This window comes from Equus quagga, chromosome 2, assembly GCF_021613505.1.
Source record: "Equus quagga isolate Etosha38 chromosome 2, UCLA_HA_Equagga_1.0, whole genome shotgun sequence".
NCBI classification, from domain to species: Eukaryota; Metazoa; Chordata; class Mammalia; order Perissodactyla; family Equidae; genus Equus; species Equus quagga.
In genome coordinates this window covers 21,672,068-21,694,967 of record NC_060268.1, presented here as the reverse complement: position 1 = coordinate 21,694,967, position 22,900 = coordinate 21,672,068, and positions in this window count along the sequence as shown.

Here is a 22,900-nt window from a genome sequence, read left to right as displayed (position 1 = left end):
AGCAGACTCACTACCTGCTGTGTCCATCAAGCGCTGTGCTGACAGGGCAATCTTGTGACTATTGTGGGAGGGACATTTCAATCACATGTGAAACACCCTGTTTGGGGGTATATAACCATTATGTGCACCCCACTTCTTCGGTGCCCTTTCTTCCTTCGGGGGAAAAAAGGCCCCGGGCCATGGTTCCTCATAAAGCTTTGTTTAATTTTCTCTTGCTATTCTGTCTCATGTGAATTTAATTCGTTCTCTGGCCAGAGGAACCCACATTTGGGAAGAGGAAATGTCTTCCTCCCCTACAGTAAAAAGATGCAAAATGAATTTGAGCCTCTGAGATATTTTCTAAAATTTAATATTTAGTTTTCTGGTGAACTTTTTTTTTGCAAAGATAAAATGCAAAATGAATTCAAGCTTCCACTATATATTTTTAATTAATATGCCATGATGAATCTTTGACAGGTAAGTAACCACCTTTATATATTATCATTAAGAACCAATATTATTTGGAGAAAGATTTAAAAAAATAGGAATATAGGGTGTCTTAGTGGAACGGGCCGTGGTTTGAGAACCAAGAGCCCCAAGTCCTGCCTTAAAGACTGGCTATATAATGCTGGGAAAGTTCTGGCTCTCTGTGCCTTGATGTCTTCAAACTTGAAATAAGGAGGTTGACCAAACTTATCACTAAATTCTTTCTCAATTTTATTTCCCTACGTGTTATTTCTGGTGTATTTTTTGTGGCTCCTTTTCTTTATCAGTACTTAATCCTACTTTTCAAATTTATTCCAACTTGTCTACTAACATCAAAAGCAGCTGTCTTTTAAAGCTGACAGGTGTGGGGTAGAGAAGTATTCAAATGACCCAAAGGGCTTCTCCATCCCCCTCTCCCTTTCTGATCTGCCTCCAGAACTCAGAATCGCTGCCAGGGGACATTAGTGTTGATAAGCCTCTTTCTCTTCCCTCCAGTGTTCTGGGGTGGAAAAAGATTGAGGGCGTTTGGTCTAAGGCCTTCACAGAGAACATTCTCTGAGGACAGAAGTGCTTGTCAGGCATATGTGTTAAGGGAAGCATCCCTTCGGGGAAATACTGTCTTCTCAGCAGCGCTTTTACTTCCCACTACTCCCACAGTGTGTCTGAGGACAGGCAACCAATAGCTTTCTTTTTTAATGGTCTGATTCCAAATTCTGTGCGATTGACATTGATTCTTTCTTTTTCACTCCACATTTTATGTCCTCTCGGTTTCTAAGCTGCCCTAAAGATTCCACATATCATAATTCTTTCGTTGAAGGCAACAGAAATGGACTCCGGCTAACTTTAACAAAAGGAAATTTATTGGACAGATCTAGTGAGCTCAGAGAATGTACAGAAGCCTGAAGACCTGGGCTTGCGAATGGATGGGAACCAAGGCAGTGCTAGAAACAAAGGAGCAGGAACCACAATAAGGGTCTCAAGCAAGGAGACTCTGAGCCGGAGGCTGACTCTCATATAGAAGAGAACTCCAAACATTTTCTGTCTCATTAGATTACAGGCAATGAACATCCTTTTGGTAGAACTTAGCTCATATACCCACCTTTTGCGTAGATGGAGAGAGGTGCTCCCAATATTCATGGGGAAAAAGATAATTCCAGTAAAAAAAAATCCTAGCCTTTTGTCGAAAAGGAATAGGGTGCTGGGCAGATATTGAAAAGATGCATATTCATGTATGTTTATGCAAGCGTCTTTCTCCTAGTTATGGCAAAACTGTTTCTAAGAATAGGTACCTACTCCACGTCTTCTGTTGACAACTTGAGTTAATTTCTCTACTCACCACCTCTTTTCTAAAAGTATGAATTATCTTCATTTATGATCCCAACTTCATCCTGATAGTTATGTCGACGAAAATAATCCATAACCAATCTGTAAATGAAAATTTGGGTGAGTTTATTCTGAGCTGAAATCTGAGGACCATGGCCCGGGGCCTTTCTTCCTGAAGGAAGAAAGGGCACCAAAGAAATGAGGTGTACAGAATGGTTATATACCCCCAAAGAGGGTACTCTACATATGATTGAAATGTCCCTCCCACAATAGTCACAAGATTGCCCTGTCTGCACAGCACTTGATGGACACAGCAGGTAGTGGGTCTGCTATCTTCGTGGGTGTAGCAGGAGGCAAGTCTATTGTCTGGAGCTGGGCGGTCACAGGTGAGCGCAGCAATCAGTTTCTAGCCTAAGGAAAGATGCTTAATCCTTAAGGAGACGCCAATGTTGGGAGGGGGAGGGAAGTTGCACCTTTATCTCAAGAGCCTTTTGCTCTTGCCACAGGGAATCTCTAAAGCAGATATACAATGCACGCTCAATGGCCTCGGTCAGGCCCTTTTGGAAAGACAAGGTCAGGCCAAATTAGGTTTACACCAAGATGGCTTCCTCATATATTCCAATATATCCTATTACTTGCCATTTTTATTTGACAGCTATTTTTCTTAGAAAAGTACAGGTGTACCCCCATGAGCAAACCACTATGTAAATGTGTTTAAAATTCGTTCTTCATTTATGGTCAAAAGAGGTTTAAAATGTTCACAAGTTAAACAGGGCAAACTTCCATTAAAAATAAGAATTATTTGATAAAATAGCACTGCTTATAACCCCTATGGATTTTGCTGCATAAACTGATACCTAAGGTAGTCTCAAGTTGTAAGTATCATAAAGGAATATGGCAGGTGCATAACATTGAGAGGGACTGCTATGTGATATTTACAGATGGGCTCATGCATTACCCCATGTCTAATACATTCACAAAGTGATGGTGTTTTCACCTGCTTTCTGATCTCCCTTTGATAGAAATAGTCTGGCATCTTTTTCCTGAATCACTTCTGTTCATCTATTGAACTTTAATGGTATTTTTTCTCCCACCACTGCAATCTCCACTGGATTTAGCTACTTTTTAAAGGGCTTCTGTGTTTCTTATGGCACTCTCTTATTTTCTTTGATCATCTAGTCCTTTTTCTTACCTTCGAGAGATATCTTCTTTCGTAAAGACCCATTCAGATGGTTCTCAGCACCAATCCAGTCACAAAGAGAACTCTATACAGGTGAATTCTGACCACTAACTAATTTTTCTCAGGATTCTAGATAGCTTTGAAATTGGAATTTGCTAACTGTTGATATCAGTCTGATGAAAATGAGAAGCTACATGAGTTCCACCCAAAACTGGATTCTTCAGGAATTGATTATCCAGCTGGTGCAGTTTCCCATTTCCTTGCTCCGTCCTTTGACCAGTTCCCTTCATCAGACACTCTTTTAGGGATGGAAGGAGAAAGTGAGATGAAATTCAAGCTGATCCATTTTGTTGTTTAGCTGAAGCTCTGCTTAGAGAGAAAAAGAGAGGGTTTGTTGAAGAGAGAAGATGAAAAGTAGAAATTACTGGATAAATTTAAACGAGAGGATTAGCTTGGGAAGTTGTTGATTTATGCAACCCATGCTCCCATTTGCATAGATCATTGAGTTAGCTTTATAAGAGTTTAGAGTTCCCTCACTCATAGATATTTTATTCATGGGTTATTGCCCTTAGAAATACTTAACCATAAAGGAAGTCCTCTAAAGGAAATTCAACCTCTGAAATGAGGCTTACAACTATTACCTGGAAGATCTGAGAGGCACGACTTGCCTCCTTCAGTTTAATGATGATGCTGTTGCGTTGGTCACAATCTCTCTTTTGTTCATTTAAATGGTATAGGAATATAAGCACTATTTGCCATAGTGGTTTGCGCATTAATAAGCACAACATAATACCAAATTACAAGGCTGTACTCTTCCTCAAGCTGTTAGCTTGCTCTAATGTTTTTGCCATGGCAGTGACAGATACTCTGATACCTATATAACCTCCATAATAGGAGTTTAATGAACGTAGTATTTATACAGCTTTGGAAGCCTTGAAATCAGTGAAATTCATTTCTGTGATTCCTTAGAGTGAGAAATTAGCATTTCTGCAAAGACAATAATTTCCTAACATTTTACCTCATAGCTTATGGAAAATCTCAGGGGAGCCTAAGACTCTCTTTAAAAAAAAAAAAAAAAAAAAAGAGTCCAAACAGAGAGACTTAAAGAAGTGAAAGAACAAAATAATAAAAAAAAAACCTTTCAAGGAAGCCCAGTCCTGTACTGTCTGATGAATGGGGAAAAGTTTGAGCCCTCTAGGTTCTTTCAATCCCCCACCCATCACTGTCCTGCTCGTTACACAAAGAGAGCACCTGTTGAGGCAGAAGCCCTGCTGCGTTTTCCACAAAGTTCGATGATCCAGATGATGCAACGTTGTGAGCCACAACTGCACCGGCAGAACATTATCATAATAGCCCGACCTCCTAAGCTTTTCCTGATTACCTGGCTCTTACCTCCCAAAGGGAAAACGACTTCAAAGACTGAACCTCTTGCCTGAATTTTTCAAAGATTCAGCAACTTGAAGCTACAGACTCTCCCAGCTTGTTTTCGACATGCCCAATAACGCCAGCAAAGGAGCTGCGTCCCCTTAAAAGCCCAGGAGGACGCGGAAGCAGCCCCCTCAGGGTTGGGCTGGACTCAGATGCGCACGAGTCTGTCATCTGAGATGCCAGGAAGAGGAAGGCTGCCGATGCCATTTTACTTTTTCCTTTTTTTTTTGCCACTTTTTACTTTGACATTTAAAAAATGGAGGCTTAGCTTCCAAAGTCCATTTTGAAAGTCGAACAGATTAAAAAGAGTTTCAAAATAGTGCTAGCCCAAATCCGGTTGAAACTTTTAATTAGTCTGATGTTATTTTTAGATTCTCTCAAAGCTCCATAATTGAGCCCTTTGCAGTTGTACAAACAAATAGAAACCTTGTAAGATCTTGAAATTCATGATAGTTTACTAATGAAGTCAGCTTGGAAAACTCTTCATTGAATATTGTAATTTGATTGCCATCTTATTCTGATTGGACTCTGGTTTTGCATTTAAATGAGTATGTATTATTTGAAATGCAAAACAGCATGTTATCTGGGGTATTTTGTGAGAACAGACAAGATTAAAAACATCTAATGTTCCATTTTATAAAAACATTACAAAATGGAAGCGCAGAGCTGACTTTTAAAATTTATTAGTAACAGCTTACAATAATTGGACATTAATTAATCCTAAATTACAAGACGTTTCTGTGGAAATGCATATTACATCCTTCCCATCAGTACTCAGCAGTCATTAGTATTATTATTTTTGTTTAGGATGCTGAAGGCACTAACAATTTCCTACTTACTAAAGCAGTCGTTGGTACAGAACTGACTGATGCTCTTATGAGTTTAACACAATAGATCACCAATTACTGATTCTGCAACAACTGACCTTGAGTATCCCCTTAAAAAAAACCCAAAACTGCAGCAGTGGCTAAGGCAAGCTGAATTTGTGAATTAGGGTCTGTGTCGGCTTGTTCCAAGCTTTGATTTTTGTCAGCCTTTGTATTTTTAGATGGATTGGAAGGAATTTTCTGATTCTGTAACTCTTTATTATTATTTTGCAGCTGTGGTTTTTGTGTCTTACATAGAAAATTGTTTTCAGTCACATCACCCAAAAGAGGCAATTCCTGTTTGAGAGGAGCACAGAGGTCTCTGGCAGCCATCTCTGTATCTGTTTGACTGTCTGAAGTTTCCATTACATCTCTTCTCAGACCTGTATAGTTATTCATAATCTATTATCGTGGATTTTTTTTCTCCCTTCAGGATTTTTTGCTGACAAAAGATTGTCAAAATAGAACCTGAGATTTAGAAGTGTATTATCCAGGTCTTTGGAATAATTTTCAGTTATTTAGATATAATATAGAATAAATTGTAATCTGAGAATGAATATTATATATGGGATTTAGACTGTGAAACAAAGATATTCTTTCACCTATTTCATATCCCTGACCTTAAATCCAGGGAAAGTCTTAGTGTGATGGAGGAACAGGTGTTCCTAGTGGTCTCCAGGAGTAAGAACGATGGAAGAGAGTAGCAGTGACAATGTCTGCAACAGTGGTAGAGATAGCAGAGAAATGGCATGACTTCGCACCCGCACTCTTTTGCAGGCCTCTGAGATCCCAATCTCCATGCTAATTTAACCTCGATCCAGCCCCGATCGGCAGTTCTAAACATTTCATGAAAGTTTCATCTGTAAAGTGCACACAAGTACCATCGTCATACCATCCGTTTGGTGCCTTCTGTCAGAGTAATTTTGATTTCTGAGATTCTAAGATTAGTGAGGGCTGCCCTTAATCCTTCTCTCCTAACCCAGTGGCCACAAATGCATGAAATATCAATTTTTTTAACTAGGAAAATTCAAATTTTCTGAACTCAAACTAAATAAACTTAGAATCAAACTGTCCTGGATAAAAGAAAAGATATTTAAAATTTGAGAGCCAATCTCAGTCCGAATGGCCATTTTAAAGTAGGGCTCACGTACTAAGTCCAGCCTGATTTGACTTGAGGGAGGTGCTACATAGGTCCATATCTTATGGATCTTGTTTTAAGTGAATAAGAGCTGCCAGCTGTCCTATATGCCCAATTGACCTGATTGATCTGAGGATTAGTATATCACTCAAGCTAGGCTTTCAAAGTTGTTCCTTTTTTTTTTTAATTGGAGCAGAGGGAAAAGTCCTCACCTCCGCATTGGATAAAATGAGAATATGCGAACCAAACTTTCAGTTGCCGTGATTCAAGCATCACGGATAAAGTTGGCCAATGAGAAGATACTTGAAGTGAAAGAGAAGTGTGGGCAAGGGATGAGGAGCAGTGCTATTTGAGTCAATTGTCTGGCTGTCCCAGAGTCACTGCTTCCCTTCCCCAAGTTTAATTATTCTTTCCAATAATTCTTCCACGTAAGCCTAGGCTTGTTTGAGGTGTATTTATCTTGCTTGTAACAAAGAATGATCCCCACAATTACGTAGAATTCATTTCTCCTTTTTCTTCTCTTAGTAGGAGAGGAGTGAATGGGAGACTGGCCATAAGGAGTGAGTTTCCTCTGAACTAAATCCCTGTCTAAAAGTAGAGGCAGTAAGATAAATGTGCTCACGTATCATCTCACTTGTCATATGTCAAATTCTCAACTGCTTTTCGATTTTACAGCTTCCTGATTTTAATCACATTCCTGATTTTAATCTCTTACTTACTTGAAGTTTTCCAGAGTATACTTCTAGAATATTTTAGTCCCCTAAAAAGAGATTGAAATATTCAAATTGAGTACTAGATGGCAACATGGCTAATTGAATGTGTATTTTGTCCCCTGGAGAACATTCAAGACTTGGGGACAGATTGCACAAGGAGTGATAAGGAAAAGGAAGAATCAAAATTGATTATCTGTGTGACTGAGAGTGTGGGCCAAGGAGCCAAAAATGGGAGGTGGGTAAGAAGTAATTGAAAAAGTAACAGAACCAAAATGTGATGGTGTCATGAAAGTTACTGTTACAAAACATTTAAAAAGAAAGTGATAAACATAGGGCTGAAAATGCAAATGTTTAGGAAGAACAGAATTTGGAAAAGGTTTGGTTTGGGCAGTTGTGACATCATTGTTAACCTTCAAAAGAGCTGCTTTAGACGTGAGAAGGTATGAAAGTCAACTATAATAAACAACAAACAAAAACAGAAGAGAAAAATGGGAAGAGAAAAAGAGAGAGTGAGAGAGACCGAGAAAGAAAAGGATCCAGAAAAAGATCTTAGAGATTATAGGATAGGAAGGAACCACTGAACAACTGGATCAATTAGATGAAAAAGAAGGACAAACAGAAAAGTAAAGAGAAGTGACAATACAATGATATTTTGAAAAGGGAAATGGGGAATTAAGGGAGCTTGAATTGGGTTATCTAAATTTCATAGGTGGATTAGGTCATCTAATAAGACTAAGGGGGATAAGTATGGACAATTGTGGAAACTAAAGATTCTAGAACATTTTGGGGACATTTGTTATGACAGAGTCGACAAGAATTGACTGAATACAATCATGACTATATATCTGTGAAGTGTCAGTTACTATTTTATAACATGTATTTACCTTAGAACTAGGAAATACGTCTTCAAAACTTTTTCTAGTAACCATTGACAGTCTGGGAAGTTGGCAAATAGAAAGGGAAGGAAGTAAAATGCAAGAATTGACTGAAATGGCTCATTCTGGGGTTTAGGTTAGGTAGTGGAATAAATGATCAAGAAGGAGGCTGATGTCTTGGAATTAGAGAAAGGCCTTGAGGTACTGGAGGTCATCAATGATTTACGTAACTACAAATGGTTTTCGAGCTTCTACAGTGCTAAGTAGCATGCTTAGGAATTGGGGGAACAATGATGAATAAGATGTGTTTCCAGCATGGCAGTCACAGTTTCATAAAAGTCAGCCATGTACAAAAGCAGAGAGATTCAGTAGAAATGAGGAATTGGGAGAAAAGAAAGAAGAAAGGAAATGGTGGTCATAGAGCAGAAGCCCAGAGTCAGATGTCTGGGGAAAAAAAGCAGAAATGGTAAGCAGATTTTAGGTCTCCATTTTAATTGGATACACTGTATTTGCGTACCTGGTATATTTACCAAAATGAGAGTTGCGGGCAGGGGTGGAGGGAGGAGGGGCTTTGACTTGGAAACCAATGCTCTCTTTTTATTGTTGTTGCTGTTGTGACCACAAAGGAATTGGCTCCAAGTCATTTTTGTCATTCTCATTCCTTCTACTCTAAACTGAATTATGATCCAATGTCAATTTCTTAATCTATAAATCTGGCTTGACATTTCATGTGCTTCTAATAGATGGTGCTGGAAAAGCTGTTTCTGACTTAAGCTCCATAAAGGAAATGAGGAAAATGCAGAGAAGGCTTCAGGCTAATCTATAAAGCAATTGGAGGCCTGTGCCAGAAAGCTCTTCCTCAATTCATCTCAGTAGGTGATCTGAAGAACTGTCATTTCTTTGTGACACATAGAGGTCTAAGTCCGTATTAGAAGTTCATAATACAATCAAGTACATTTCTGTGTCTATAGGACATCGTCTGAAAGTTTTGGAAAGTAAAACAGTTACACCAGTGATGCGGTGTCCTGTAGCTAGTGCTCCTCACCCCTGCTCACTGCATCGTTTGAAGCACTTCGTTCAATTTTTTAAAAGCTCAATTCAAGCCTGTCAGCTTGGATGTGGGCAAAGTTTAAAGGCAAGCTGGGGTTGCAAACTCAAATATCCATGAAGGTCAAGCAATTGGTAGAAATGAGTGAAGCAGGCCAAGCATGAGAAGACGAGAGCAGAAGGTGGGTGATGAACACTGCCAACCCCTGTATCCAGCTGATGTTGGGGAGGGTGAGGACCACAGTGGACTGAATGAGTCTCAGGGCAGCTACCACTCCATATCAGCCTATTGTTGCCAGAGGGGGTGCCAGCCCAGTGTTGCTACACCTTCCAGTTGTTTCCAGAGAGCTCAGAAAGCTGGATTTTTATATGTAAACTACTGATTTTAAAAAAAATTGGCTCCTGGGCCAGCCCTGTGGTCTAATGGTTAAGTCTGGCATGGCCCTGGTTCACTTCCTGGGTGTGGACCTACAGCACTTGTCAGCAGCCACGTTGAGGTGGCAACCCACATACAAAATAGAGGAAGATTGGCACAGATGTTAGCTCAGGGCAAATCTTTTTCAAACAAAAAGAGGAAAATTGGCAACAGATGTTAGCTTGGGGCTAATCTTCCTCAGGAAAAAAAAAGAAAAAAATATTGGCTCGTAATTGAAACCAAAGCAACTATAGGGTAAACCTTTAAGTGGCCAGTTTATATTCTCTGCTTTAGAACTCATCTCTCAAGTGGCTGTTGGGATATTGCATGGCCACAGCCTCAAACTCTTGTGTGACCGATCAGGTTACCTCAAACCAGGCTTGGATGAGCTGCATGAGAGGTAACCTGATGCAAGGGACAGTTTCTTTTTTTTAAGGTTGTGTTGAGTGTCTTCTATTTAAGAAAATATCTCAGTGTTGTGTGTATAGGCTGCTGAGATGCGTAGATCAAGTGTAGAATGGGTCTGCTCCACACATGTAACAAAGACAGGTAATTTCTGTCTTCGTCAGCCGTGTAGGCTCAGCACCTCTCTGGTTTTGTTTTCTTCTATTGCCTTGGTTTCCATTCTGAAAATTAGCAGCATTGAACACTTCCGTCCCACTCCTCCTCAGGGAGGTGGGGAGAAATCTTTTGCAAGGGGGGAAAAAAAGCTTGTGTGCAAGGCACTACAAAATTTAGTCCACTAATTTGCTTATCCGAAGAGTTAACTTATCCCTTGGCCTCCAGGAGATAATAAAAACATGGACTCTTTAAGCCTGATCATCCTTCAAGTTCCTCTAGTTTAGTCTTTTTTATTAGATAAACAGAGTTGAGCGGTGAAGAGTCTTAGCTGGTGGGTTACCAGGTGTCAATTCCACAGACTCCCATATGTTATAAGATTAGTGCAGCAAAGCCTTCTGAAATCAAATGCTCCTGGGAGAGTAGCACTTAGACTAGAACTCAGGTTTTCTGACTAAGTCACAGTCCGGTGGTCTTTCTCTAGTATTGGCGGAACTCTCACAGGCTACCCAGACTAGTCTAAGCGTTGGTTGCATATTAGTTGCAAATAATAGAAAAACCAAACTCAAAAAGACTTAAACACAAAAAGTGTTTCTTGGCTCTTCAATCTGAAAATTTCAGAGGTAGGGTAGGCTTCTGGCACAGTCTGATCAAGTCCTAGCTCCATTTCCTCCATCATGGTGTTCATGATCAAGATCATTTTCATCACCAACATAAGAAATACTTAAATTATGCTTATATGTGAAAGCACTAAGCACTTTACAAATATTTACTCATAATTTTCACCACTTGCCCAATGAGATGCATATGATTATTAACCTCATCTTTGTACGTGAGATAATTGAGGCAATGAGAGTTTAACAAACTGACCCAAGTTCACATTGTAGAGCCAATGTATGAACTCAGGCTGTTGGCTCCAGAGCCCTTGCTGTACAAACATTCAGACTGAACTGGTCTAGGATAGGACATAGGGATAGATTTAAAAAACATTTCCCAGGCAGATTGTGATATGCCTCCAGGGTTGAAAGCCAGGGCCGTTACACAGTGGGTTAAGAGGCGGAATTGATGTTGAGGATGCAACCCCGAGGTCCACTGCAAGAACACCAAGTTGGAATTTAGGCCTTCCTTCTGCTCTGCAAGGCTTACATCCCAGTGGAGAAGAGGAGTGAACACTATCCATTGATGGAAGAAACTTCTAGATGGAACTGCTGAGCACTGCTGAACTCAACGACTGGCCCTGCAGGGCCACTTTGCCTGAAGATCTCAAATATTACAGTTGCAGTATGTTTGCAGGGCATCTATTACCTGGGTATTATAATTTTTGTGTCATGACAGTCGGAGACTGATTATAATTAGAAGAGAGAGAAGAAATTCCCGGGGACATGGTGCTTCACTGTGGAACCCCTGCCTCTCGCCCTGGATGCAGAAATCTTGGCAAGAGTACTTTCATGGATCTCAATGACAACAATTTAGCTTGAAGAGCATGAGAAGACATTTTAATCAGAAGCTAATTAAGAACAATGGGGGCATATGTATCGCTGATTGTGTCTCAAGTACTCTGACTGATCCGGAAGATTATTCTATTAATATATGGATGTAAACAGACACCAACATTTTCTCAGGGTGAAGCAACTGCACTTCGAAGGTTCCACCTCCCAATCTGGCTTTTACTTATTAGATGACAAATAAAAATGAGCAGCATTTACCTACCTTGGGAAGACATCAGGTGCCGGTTCCATGAATTTGGGTAGGACAGCATCGGGTGTAAGAAATGAGGCAGTGGGAGTCAAGAAACCAGAGCATCATTCACGTTTAAGGACTGCTTCCTTATAAAACGAGATTAAAAATATATCTGACCCTGAACACAAAGGAATAGATGCTGCAAGTAATAACAATATAAAAACAAGAAAGAGTGCCCCCCCCAAAAAAAAACCCAAAGTAGTAATCATAGTATTATGTGTAGTTTTCAGCTTCTGTTAGTATCGGGCTCAATACAAATACAATGGGGTGTTTTTGGAGTGGAGGAAATTCTTCCCCTATCTTTATCATATACTCTCTGCTTTAATCAAGCAATCAGCCCATCGCATCTCCCCTTACCAACACAATTGTGTTTTCTTTTCCTCTAAATTACCTCGGGATTTTTAGTTCATGCTCTCTCAGGAATCAGGCTTGCTAATCAATGTTCTTGCTTTGTGGCCTTACTATTCCTGGTCATGCCCTCCAAAGGGGCCCTCCAGAGAATCTCATTCTGACTGTACCCTCCTGCTAACAGATAAGAGAGATCCTCATTACTTAAGGAGTGAATTTTGCATATGGAGAACTCTACCATATGACTTCCTACTGGCTTCCCAGCATTTGCTTCCAGTCATTTCCCAAGTGATCCCTGAAGTACACATCAGGCAAGCTGGGCAGTAATCTCAGTAATGCCAATGTCTACCGCTATAAGTTATTTAAACTCCTCTGAGCTTCAGTTTTCTTGCTTTGAAAAGTGAAATATAGATGAGATGATCTGAGCATCTTCTAAAATCAAAGTTGTTTGGATTCTATTTATTTTTCCTTCTGGCTTGTCTGTTTCCTCCTTAGTCCCTGAATGTCATATTCATTTTGGTTTCTATGTGTTGCCAGGTCTTTTTTGCTTGAGGTAACTTTTCTCATGCTCTTTGACATATTAATGTTCTCCCCATCCTTTAAAGTTCTTCTCAAATCCCAATTCCTTCAAAGACCTTCCCAGTGTGTGCATGCGCACGTGTGTGTGTGTGTGTGTGATGGAGAGTGGGATGGGGGGTGGTTATTTGTTGGGCCATGTGCCAGGGATGTTAAGATGAATGATACAGACTTGGTTCTGTTTTTCATAGAACTTATAGACTAGTTGAATGATACTTCAAGACTAGTTGAATGATAATAGCTAACATTTTTGATGTGATAGTATCTTTACTTCCCAAGAGAGAAAACTGAGGCTCAGAGAAGTTAAAGTGCCCAAGGCCACAGAGTTAACAAACAGCAGAATCCAGGTCTGTTAGACTACGGAGACTTTTCCTAACTGTCATGCTGCATGGCTCGCACACCAAGACAAAGATGTGTCAAAGTGCCCCCACTTCCCATTCCTGTGATAGGACCACCATTAGTTCCCAAGCTGTTTCCTCTGAGCCCGGCAAAGTCACACCATGACTGGCTGCAGTTTGCCAGGCACCTACTTCCAGTTGCTAGGAAGTGGCACTTGAGATGAAACTTTCAGTGTTTGCTATCTTAGCTGATGTGTTCTCCGAAACATCGAGAATCATTGATTCAATAATTCATTAGGCTTTAATCATATATTTCATTTTATTGTTATTTATTTCTGTAATAAGATATATCTTTTCTTTCAGCTATCTTTAACTTCCATATGGCCAAGGACACAATTCCTTTTATAAGCCTCATTTTTTCTAACATTATTGACACAGATTGTGAGTGCTCAGTAAGCACTGTGTAGGAAGGCACAGTGAAGAGGGGTAATTGAATGAATGAATGCACTCATGCTATTTTCCTGGTGCCAATGTGTAATCCTGAAGGAAAGTTTTCTGTATGTGACCCAGATGTCCAACTTCTGAGTTGGAGTATCATTACATTTTTTCCAGTCCTGTGAACATTGTAAATGTGTAGAGGGAGATGATTTCAGGATTTATAGAGGGAAGACAAAGAAGTCTTTGTCTTCTAACCAGTTAGATGTCAAATAAAAAATGAAAACTGATGCTTGTCATTAGACAACCCTAGGAAAGTCTACAATGATATAGGGAGAGAAAGCTTTCCTGCCACCGTCTCCCACCCTACAGAAGGCTGGATTAAATTCCCCTTCCAGGTACTCCCATGCTCCTCAGTGAATATTGAACTTCTACATTGCCTTGTTTTCTTTTCATCCCTAGAATCAAGGAGTATCTGAGACATAGAACTTTTCAATAAATATTTATTGCACAAATAGCTGTATATTGCTGTAACTTCAGGGGCTCTGGGTATGGGCTGGAATAATAGACCTCCCACTTGATTATTAATGTTGTGGATTCCCTAGTAATAAAAAGAAGTGCTTTCCTTTCTATAGTGAGCAATAAAAGGTAAAATAAAAAGGTTTCTGTCAGGGCAATATTTTGTGGGGACACAATTACCCCAACGTGTAAATGACTCAAACTCTTGCTAGAAATGAGTACGCAAAAGAAGATGAAAGGACATAAGGGCACTTGAAATGTGGAATGAGTTAGTCCAGAAGTAGGGGATACTTATTGAATTAGTAGGGCAGAGACCCTGAAGATTACTAGAATAGCTAACATTTATTAAGCTCTTACTATGTGTCAGCATTATTCTAAGCAGTATTTCATGGATTAACTTTCCATAGCTTTATGAATTAAGTAATATTCTAATCCCCATTTTATAGATGACGAGCTTGAAGCATGAAAGATTGAACAATGATCCAAAGCCACAAAGCCAAGAAGTCTTCAAGTAAGGTTTCAAATCCAAATAGCCTGCTTCCAGCCCATGCCCTTGACCTCTGTGTTCTCCTCCCTCTGTAGGAAATGAGCTTCTGTCTGCTTCTTCAGCATTCTGCTTAGAGCCAGCCTAAACAATCCATCTGATAAATTCAAGCTTTCTATTTCTAGTAGAATATGAAGGCAAGATCTACTTTACAATTGTTCTTTTACAGTTGTTTCTAATTATTCTGTTTCTGTTTACTTGGAATGCCTGGGGATTCAATAAAAGTATTCATTCCTATACGTGTACACAGTCTTGAAGAAATCAATAGATGGAATGAAAATGAAGTGAGATGTAAGCAAGCTTTCTGTATTGAAATCATATTGTTCACTGGAGACTGTACCATACTGCTTCTTTGGGAAAACAAGCAGCCCCATGCTTCTGTGTGTTTAAGAAAGCAGAAGTCCTAGCCTAGAAAGCTGTTCTAATCAACTACTAGCTGCAAGCTATATTACTGAAATTTGTGTTATAAGCGATGGTGGATGCAATGCTGACACACCATAGTTTTCATCTGCTGATCCCAATCTGCTTAGAGTATAATAGTTTCTCTCAACCTTTACCATCTTAAGCGCCACTAAGAGATTGAATCATCACAGGGAGGCCAAATGGAATGCATGCAATGGGTTGTGTAATGGGATGGTTGTTTTTGTTATATAATGTAACAATCATTCCAAATAAAAGATGCTTGATGTCATTCTAAGGAGCATATTTATGCTGAAGGATTGATATGGGCCGGGGTCACTGCAGGACAAGCAAAGCAGGCAAGTGTGTATAGGATCTGTCTATGGAGTATTCCTTAAAGCATTTTTCCCCTACTGCAAGACACTCTCTCCCTCCAACATTTATGCTTTTATTCTGTGATGACTTTACTCATATATGGAAGATAAACAAACAAGCACACAGATACAGAAAACAGACTGATGGTTACCTGAGGGGAAGGGGTCAGGGGGAGGGCAAAAGGGGTAAAGGGTCACATGTGTATCCTGATAGATGGCAACTAGACTTTTGGTGGGGAACACAATGCACTCTACACAGAAGTTGAAATATAATGATATATACCCGAAATCTATATAACGTTATAAATCAATGTGACCTAAACAAAATGGTAAAACAGAAAAGTAAGAAGAATTGAGTACTTGTTATGGGCCAGAAATTTGTAGCAGAGATGCAGAGTTGTACTTGAGCTAGTATATAATGGTAGTAAGGTGTGATGAGAGCTGTCACAGGAGAGGCAGTCTGTCCCAGGAGTTCAGCGTGGCGTACAGGATTTTTACCTTCTAGGTTCAGCTAACTTCATCTTCATCCTCTTCTCCCCATCCAACTTAGTTCTAGGCACACTGGAATTCTGGAGTTGTCATTAAAATGCCACCGTTTTTCACAATACCATGGTTTCTGTAAGCTATTTCTTCTGCTTTCTATAACAGTCTCCACCTTCTCTGCCTAGTGAACTCTTACCTATCCTTTAAGATTTGGCTCAAATGCAACCTCCATTTTGAAACCCTCCCTGATTTCTCGCCCTTTTTCTTCTTCCTCTATCCCTTAAACTTTCCCTCTCTCAACTGCAAAGCATTTGTTTTTACTTCTCTCGTGGCACTTATTATTTGATATTATGTTATGTTACAGCAACTCATAGATGTTTTGTTTTTTACTTGTATAGGCTTGTAAACTCTATAGGGCAGAGATCATATATTTCTTCCTCTTTAGTACTTATTCTTGGAAATTGCATATCGTTCAAAATGGTTTCTGATTAGCACAGTGTATTAATGGAAAAATAAATACCATTTGCTTAGGAGCTATTGTGAAATTTACGTATTTCATACATTTAATTTTCAGAATAATCCTGCAAGATAAATATTATCATCATCATTTTACAAATGAGAAAACTAAAGCTTTGATGGATTAAATGGGTTGCTCAAAGCTACACAGCTTGGAAATGGTGAACTTGTCTGGTTTTGATGGTCATCTTCTGTTTTACCATCCTCCTGAGAATAAATGAGAATAGTTGCACAGCTGCATGAAGGGTCTCCTTTCATTTGACATCCTTGCCACTCAAAATGTGATTGACAGATCTGCAGCATTGTCATCACATGGAAGCTTGTAAGAAATGCAGAATCTTAGGCCCCACCGTACACCTATGAAGTCAGAATTTGCATTGTTAATACTATCCCCAGATCAGGGACAAAGGGTTAACACACACTCATGGCTGTGGTTCTCTATTTCTTAGTAGAGTGACTTTGATGGGACTGTTCTACTCATTCGAAATCCATTTTTTAGCACGGCTAGAACTTGGTGAAGGTTGAACCATAGTGAATATTAAAGGTTATTTCTGATGATTACACCATTATTATTAATTATTATGCTGCATGCAGGTTCAAGGAAGGTATTAAAAGCATTCTAAAACAAGAGCAAGTAGGAGAACTGGGTAATAGGTGGGAAGAAATGTCTAGTAAGACCTTTTCTAAGATTCTCCTAGGTGTCCTCTATCTTGGAGGAGAACTGAGCATATACTAAATATATAGCCAGGAGTTGTTATTATTTTTGCGTTCTCTTCCATCCACTTGATTAGGAACAATTACCAGCACAGAATATTCTCCACAGAACTCTGGAGAAAACATAAGGAAAGTACTAGAGTCAGCTCTTGACTTCTTTTTCTGAACCTTGGAATTTTCTTTTTGTTTTTTTCCTTCTTTCTGGTGGGTGGCTTTGTACAGAAGAATTTGGGGCCTTGTGGCACCTCAGCAGTGATGAGAAATTCATGCACTCAGTCGCTGGTTTTAAGTTTGTTCTTCCTTTCAAAGGAAGCTTACGCAATATTTCTGCTCCTGTATCAGCAGTAGCTGGCATATCTGTAGCTAATTTGCCCAACATGCTTACCACTTTCTTGGACCAATATAAATGGCAATTCATCTTGGCAGATGGACCCAGATAATGAAAGCTTCTTTGGGAATTAGACTTAATAGAACTAATTTAGATCTCATGGAGGAAATTGGAGCAAAAGCCAGTGGTACAAATAAATATTTTGTGGGATTTGTTTTTGTCAGGTAGATTACTTTGATCCACACTTATTTAGTATGTTTTCCTTTTAGATGAATCGTCCTGCTTGAAGCCTATCTTATTTTATGTTACTCTACTTTTACGTGTCATGAAATGTAAAAAGAATTAAACAATAAACTTCTGAAATGGTCACCAAACTAGCCATGGATTTTAGAAGTGCCAAGGGGTAAGAGTGGGAGACTTCTGCATCTGTCCATAATCTCCTTTGGGCCGTCATTATTATCCCCTCATAGACATACAATCTTACACTCTAATTAAAAAGAGTAGGACTGCAATTCCTCTGCTATCTCTCCTAATCAGATTGCCACCCATAATCCCCTCAGAAATAAAAATTTTGGAACTGCCACTGCTGCTGTTCCATCAACAACATTAGCTGGGACTCTATTAATAGTCACTTATCATAAATATGCTCCTGGTAGTTTACCTATCTTTAGCTCTATTGCTCAGGACAAAAGAAAAAAATAAATAAAAGATCTCTGACGACTTCCTGTAGTTCAGAGACTAGGCCAAAGATGTGTCTTCTTTTTTCATCTATGTTATAGCCTTTTCCAAATATGAGAACAGCAATCATCAGTAGCTAGAAGAGTCTCCAGACCCAGGGATGTTGTTATAATCGGGTCAGCTGAGTCTGCTTTCAGCTCATTCCACATCACAAAGCTGTCATAAGACCAAGGCTTTCTCTGAAGCAGGTACATTCGAATGCCACCAGGTTGGAAGCCTGGGGCTGCAAAAGGTAAACTAGTGTCAGTGAGCACATCATGTTGCAAAAGCATCATAATAATTGTATAGACAGCAAAGGATTGCATTTCACTATCGTGTAGCATCAAATCCATAAGGCAGTTGCAAACAAGCTACTGTCACCTACCAGGGCTGGGAACCTGAGAGTCAAAACTCCTAAGCTGTTCATTACCAGCTCAAATGAGCCCATTAGACTTACATTAGACTTAAGAGAAAAGAGAAAATAGCACCACTGAACTGTCAGGGATGCAAAATTTCTTAATGCAAGAGAAAGATCACCACAAATTCAAAAGCTGAGTCTTATTGTAGTATCCATCTTATTTTCAATTTGGAAAATTCATAAGGCCAACGTAAGTATCTCTTTTATGAGCTTGTTAAAAGAAATGGTAGAAGAAATATCTTAGCATCATTTCCATATTTGTCTTTTCTTTTTTTTTTCCATTATGAGTACTGCTGAGACAAAATGGGATATGGGAGAAACTTATTTGTTTCTGGTGTATCTGGTGCTGATCAAAAAGAATCTAACGGAAAAGAAACCCATGGTAAAATTTTGAAACCTGATTTTTATCAGAAGTTTATTTTGATTTTATTATGTTTGATGCTGGTGAGGGCTAAGACAGACATGAAAGGTTTTGAGTATAGATTTCAGAACCAAGTGATGAGCAAAACTGACAATTCATATTCTTATCAAATCCTTTTGAATCTTACAAAATAGAAGTTTCCTTGAATTTTCTGACATCTTCACATCTCATCCTGCCCCAAACTTGGAGACTCTGGCAAACATAAAAGTTGAAAAATACTAGCAAGAAAAAATGTTCAGCTATAGACCTGTTTAAAAGAAATCTTGTTTAGTTGAAGTTGAAGGCTTTCCTTAGTATAAGGTATCTGGCTCCACAAGAGTATTTGACCTGAAATCTAACTATCATAAATAAGGAGATGAAGCAGAATGTAAATTACAACGCTGCGACAGAGCTTTTCTTTGCTAGTTTCAGACCAAAATACAAACTCAAATCAGAAGAAAGCATTTGTGTATTGTGGTACTTTTTGGTATCCTGGTAATCCCAGAAAATCTTCTAGGTGATTATTCTTGGTTTATTAAAAACATTATAAAGCAAAGGAATGCCTAAATTGTCTTTACGTGTTCTGCCCATGGCTCACGGGTGTATTATAAGCTCTTTTGACTTGCTTCAGCGAAATGAAATCTTTTCAGTTCAAGGATGCATTCTTCTTCATCATGTCATCATGTGGCCATCATTACCACTATTATGACTACCACCATTATCTGAATATTTCATAAGTGTTACATCTAATGAGCAACATTAGGCAGTGGAAGCATGAAATACCTCTGCTTCATTAGGCAGGGTAAGTTATCAGAGTTAATCAACAACTGATGGCTGTAGTTTGTTCTTATTCCTGTTGCATCAACTCCATGGACACCATACCATTCAAGAAGACAGCTTCCCATTCAAAGAGAGCTCCAAGGATATTGCGGCTTCCTGGAACTAAGCAGGTGCTGTCTCTCATGAAATTCTGTGCTCCTTCTCTGACATATTCCATCTCTTCCAGAAACAATCTCAGAAAACAGTTAAACAGTTGTGAGTTAGAATCATGAGTCAATAGTGGAGGGGATTATGTGGAAATAACCAATGGAGTTGTTTCTTGTATTGTACTATCTGGTAGCAGACTAGAGCTTTAATCATATTCTCAGTGCTAAGAACAGACGTAAAGGGTGTTAACGTCACTGATGTCAAGATTCCGACCTACCTTTTTAATGCCTTACATATTTAGATCACTATTTGGAATTCTATAGGAGAAATGTATGAGGAAAGAAGGCTGACAGAGGACTGGCTTTAGTTTTAATTTCTTCTGAATTAGATGGCATTCTAAAATCCCAAGTGTACACATTAACCTACAAAGAGGGAAATAATTATGAAAATGCTCCAGTCACCACTGTGTATGGCCAGACTGCTTGCTAGAAGCAAGGATAGACGACAGTGCAGAGTAGCAAGAACATTTTGTCCTGCATTAAGCCCTGCTTCCCTCAGAGGCTGTGTGTCAGTCGCCTGGTACCCTGGTACTTCGGGCGGGTGAGCCAATTAGCACATTCCCTAGTCTGGAGCTGTAGTTGCTGTGTCTGTGATCTGCATACTGATTCGGCTGAGATTTGACCTTCTGCATGGAGGAAAACAAGCAGCCCAGGTGAGAGAGAACATTGGCCTAGATTTTCCCTATCTCCTCTCCTCTGTTCTTTATTTCCAGTCATACCGGCCTAGTAGCTTTTTCTGACTAACTCAGGAAAACAGAAAACAGTTCTGTTTCACTTGAAAATTTAGATCAATGTACAGGATACAAACTATTAAAAAGCACGGCTTTTACCTCCCTCTGCTAAGTCAAAAATGGAAAGCAGGTAGCTCCTTGTAATAGTGACACACTTGGCCCACATGAGGGCAGTACTAGGTAGTCAAACACCTCTAGGAGCTTCCAGGGCCTGGGAAGAGGGTCTGGCAGGAGATAAACTTGGAATGCATAAAGCAGAATCAGGTTAGTTTTCCACAAGCATAAGATTCCTTAAAGCCAACCATTATGGTGTTCTAGATGTTCTTGCTGAAAGAATTAGGAAGGAAAGATGTCTGCCAAATTTCCAGCTCCTGGTGCAATCACTTGCCAGGAGATGTTGGGGAAGGTGTTTTGATTGATTACTCCACTTAACACTACTTTTAACATACATAACTTGAAACAGAGAAACAAACCATTTTTATCAGGTTATCAAATGGTACTCTAGGTTTGTTTGGAATGGTCAGAGTATATCTTAGGTATAGATTTTCAGTTTCTTATTGTCTGATGAGGAGTTGACTTTTAGACAAATTTTCAAATAAAGAATTTCTGGGGAAGTTGGAAAAGCAAGTGTGCATTCGCAGCCAGTAGAAGTTTACCAGTATATTGGGTACATGGAGATGATTGACGGCTTAATGGTATTGAATAGGTCTCCTTCAGATAGGTCTCTAAGTTATAACAGCTACATAAATGAAATTGCTGTAATTATGCATTCACCTGATCTCAGGACTGTTCAGTGTTGGGAGAGGAAATCTTTTCTACTAAGACCCCTGGGATGGATTATTTTGATTATTTGTTAGGCACACTTTAGAAATTCAAAGACAGAGCCATAATGGTACATTAAACTACATTCCCACAACCTACAAGAAACTGAAAATCTATGCCTAAGATATACTTTTGCCATTCCAAACAAAGCTAGAATATCATTTGATAGCCTGAAAGATGCAAAGTCACAAAGCCATTGGTTCCTTACTCTGAGGGGAGACTGCATAAAATATGTATTCACTGTTTAGATGGTGTTTTCCCATTCCAACCTTCAGAAAACAAAGTTGGAATTAGCTGATGAGCTCCTGATCACGTTAGACAATGTGCAAGCAGGGGCAGATGACTCTTTATGAAAGCCCGAGGCGCAGCATTATGATGCAAGCTAGACAACTTCTCAGAGAGGAGTCAACAGGCTCTCATGTGAAAGCTTGCACTCAATAGATCAGAAGAATGTTTGCTCCTGATATCATTAACGTTGGCTCTTGACGTCTTCCTCCTTCCTTGTACTTCCTTCTTTTCCTTGCCGTGTCTCTGATTTTTGAGTAAGATTAAACACAGAATTCTCTCCACCTTCTTTCTTAACTTTACGCTGACACACGTACCAGAACATCCAGTCGCACCCATGGAATTGTTTATCCCTGAGGGGATCATTTGGTGTTCAAATGGCTACGGATTCTGTACCAGAGCAGCAGGATGATTATAGGAAATTCAGTGTTTGCCTTTACATTTGTTTTCAAAATCTCATTAGTATAAAGGTTATTTCTCTCATTAAATGGCTCCTTAGAATAAGGTATATTAAAAAGCACATCATTTTGCTTGCTTTAAAATGGTAGCTTGGACTGGCATTATGGAAACCATCTACCTGTTCCATGAATGCTTTAAATGTGGAAGAGAGCATCTGCTTTGCCTCAGTCTGGGGTTTGGTAAATGAAATTTCTCTGACTGATTTTTCTATTCCAGCTTAGAAAATGACTAAAATGGCTATGGATTTGAGCCTTGCCATAATGTTACCTTAGTGTCATCTGGCAAGTCGTGATAAGCAAGCGTTATGCAAAAATTGCTGCGCCTGCCCCCAACCCTTCTGGAAGTCAATACACTAGCTCCATTAACACTTACGCAATGTTATACAATCACTTTGTCTGTGTGGCTATACTGTTTTAATGAGCATTCAGGGAAGTGAATTGCATAGAAGATAAACAACAGATTAATCTTTTTAATAACTTGGGACTTTTGCTTTCTGGATTTTAATTTTCCCTTCTTCTAAAATACAAAGTAGAATATATAACATGGTAACATGGTTTCCTCTTGCTTTTGGGGTGGAGAAGATGGGATTAAGTTGCACCTAGCCCTTTTCACATAGCAGATCCCTTAGGGCGCCCACATTAAAGCGAATTCTTCTTTGTGCTTTCTGCTCTGGCAGCACCAGACTCCCAAATCTTCCAGGCCCACTTACTTCCTCTTCCTAGTTCTAACTTGATCACTAGCAAGAGAGAAGAATGAATAA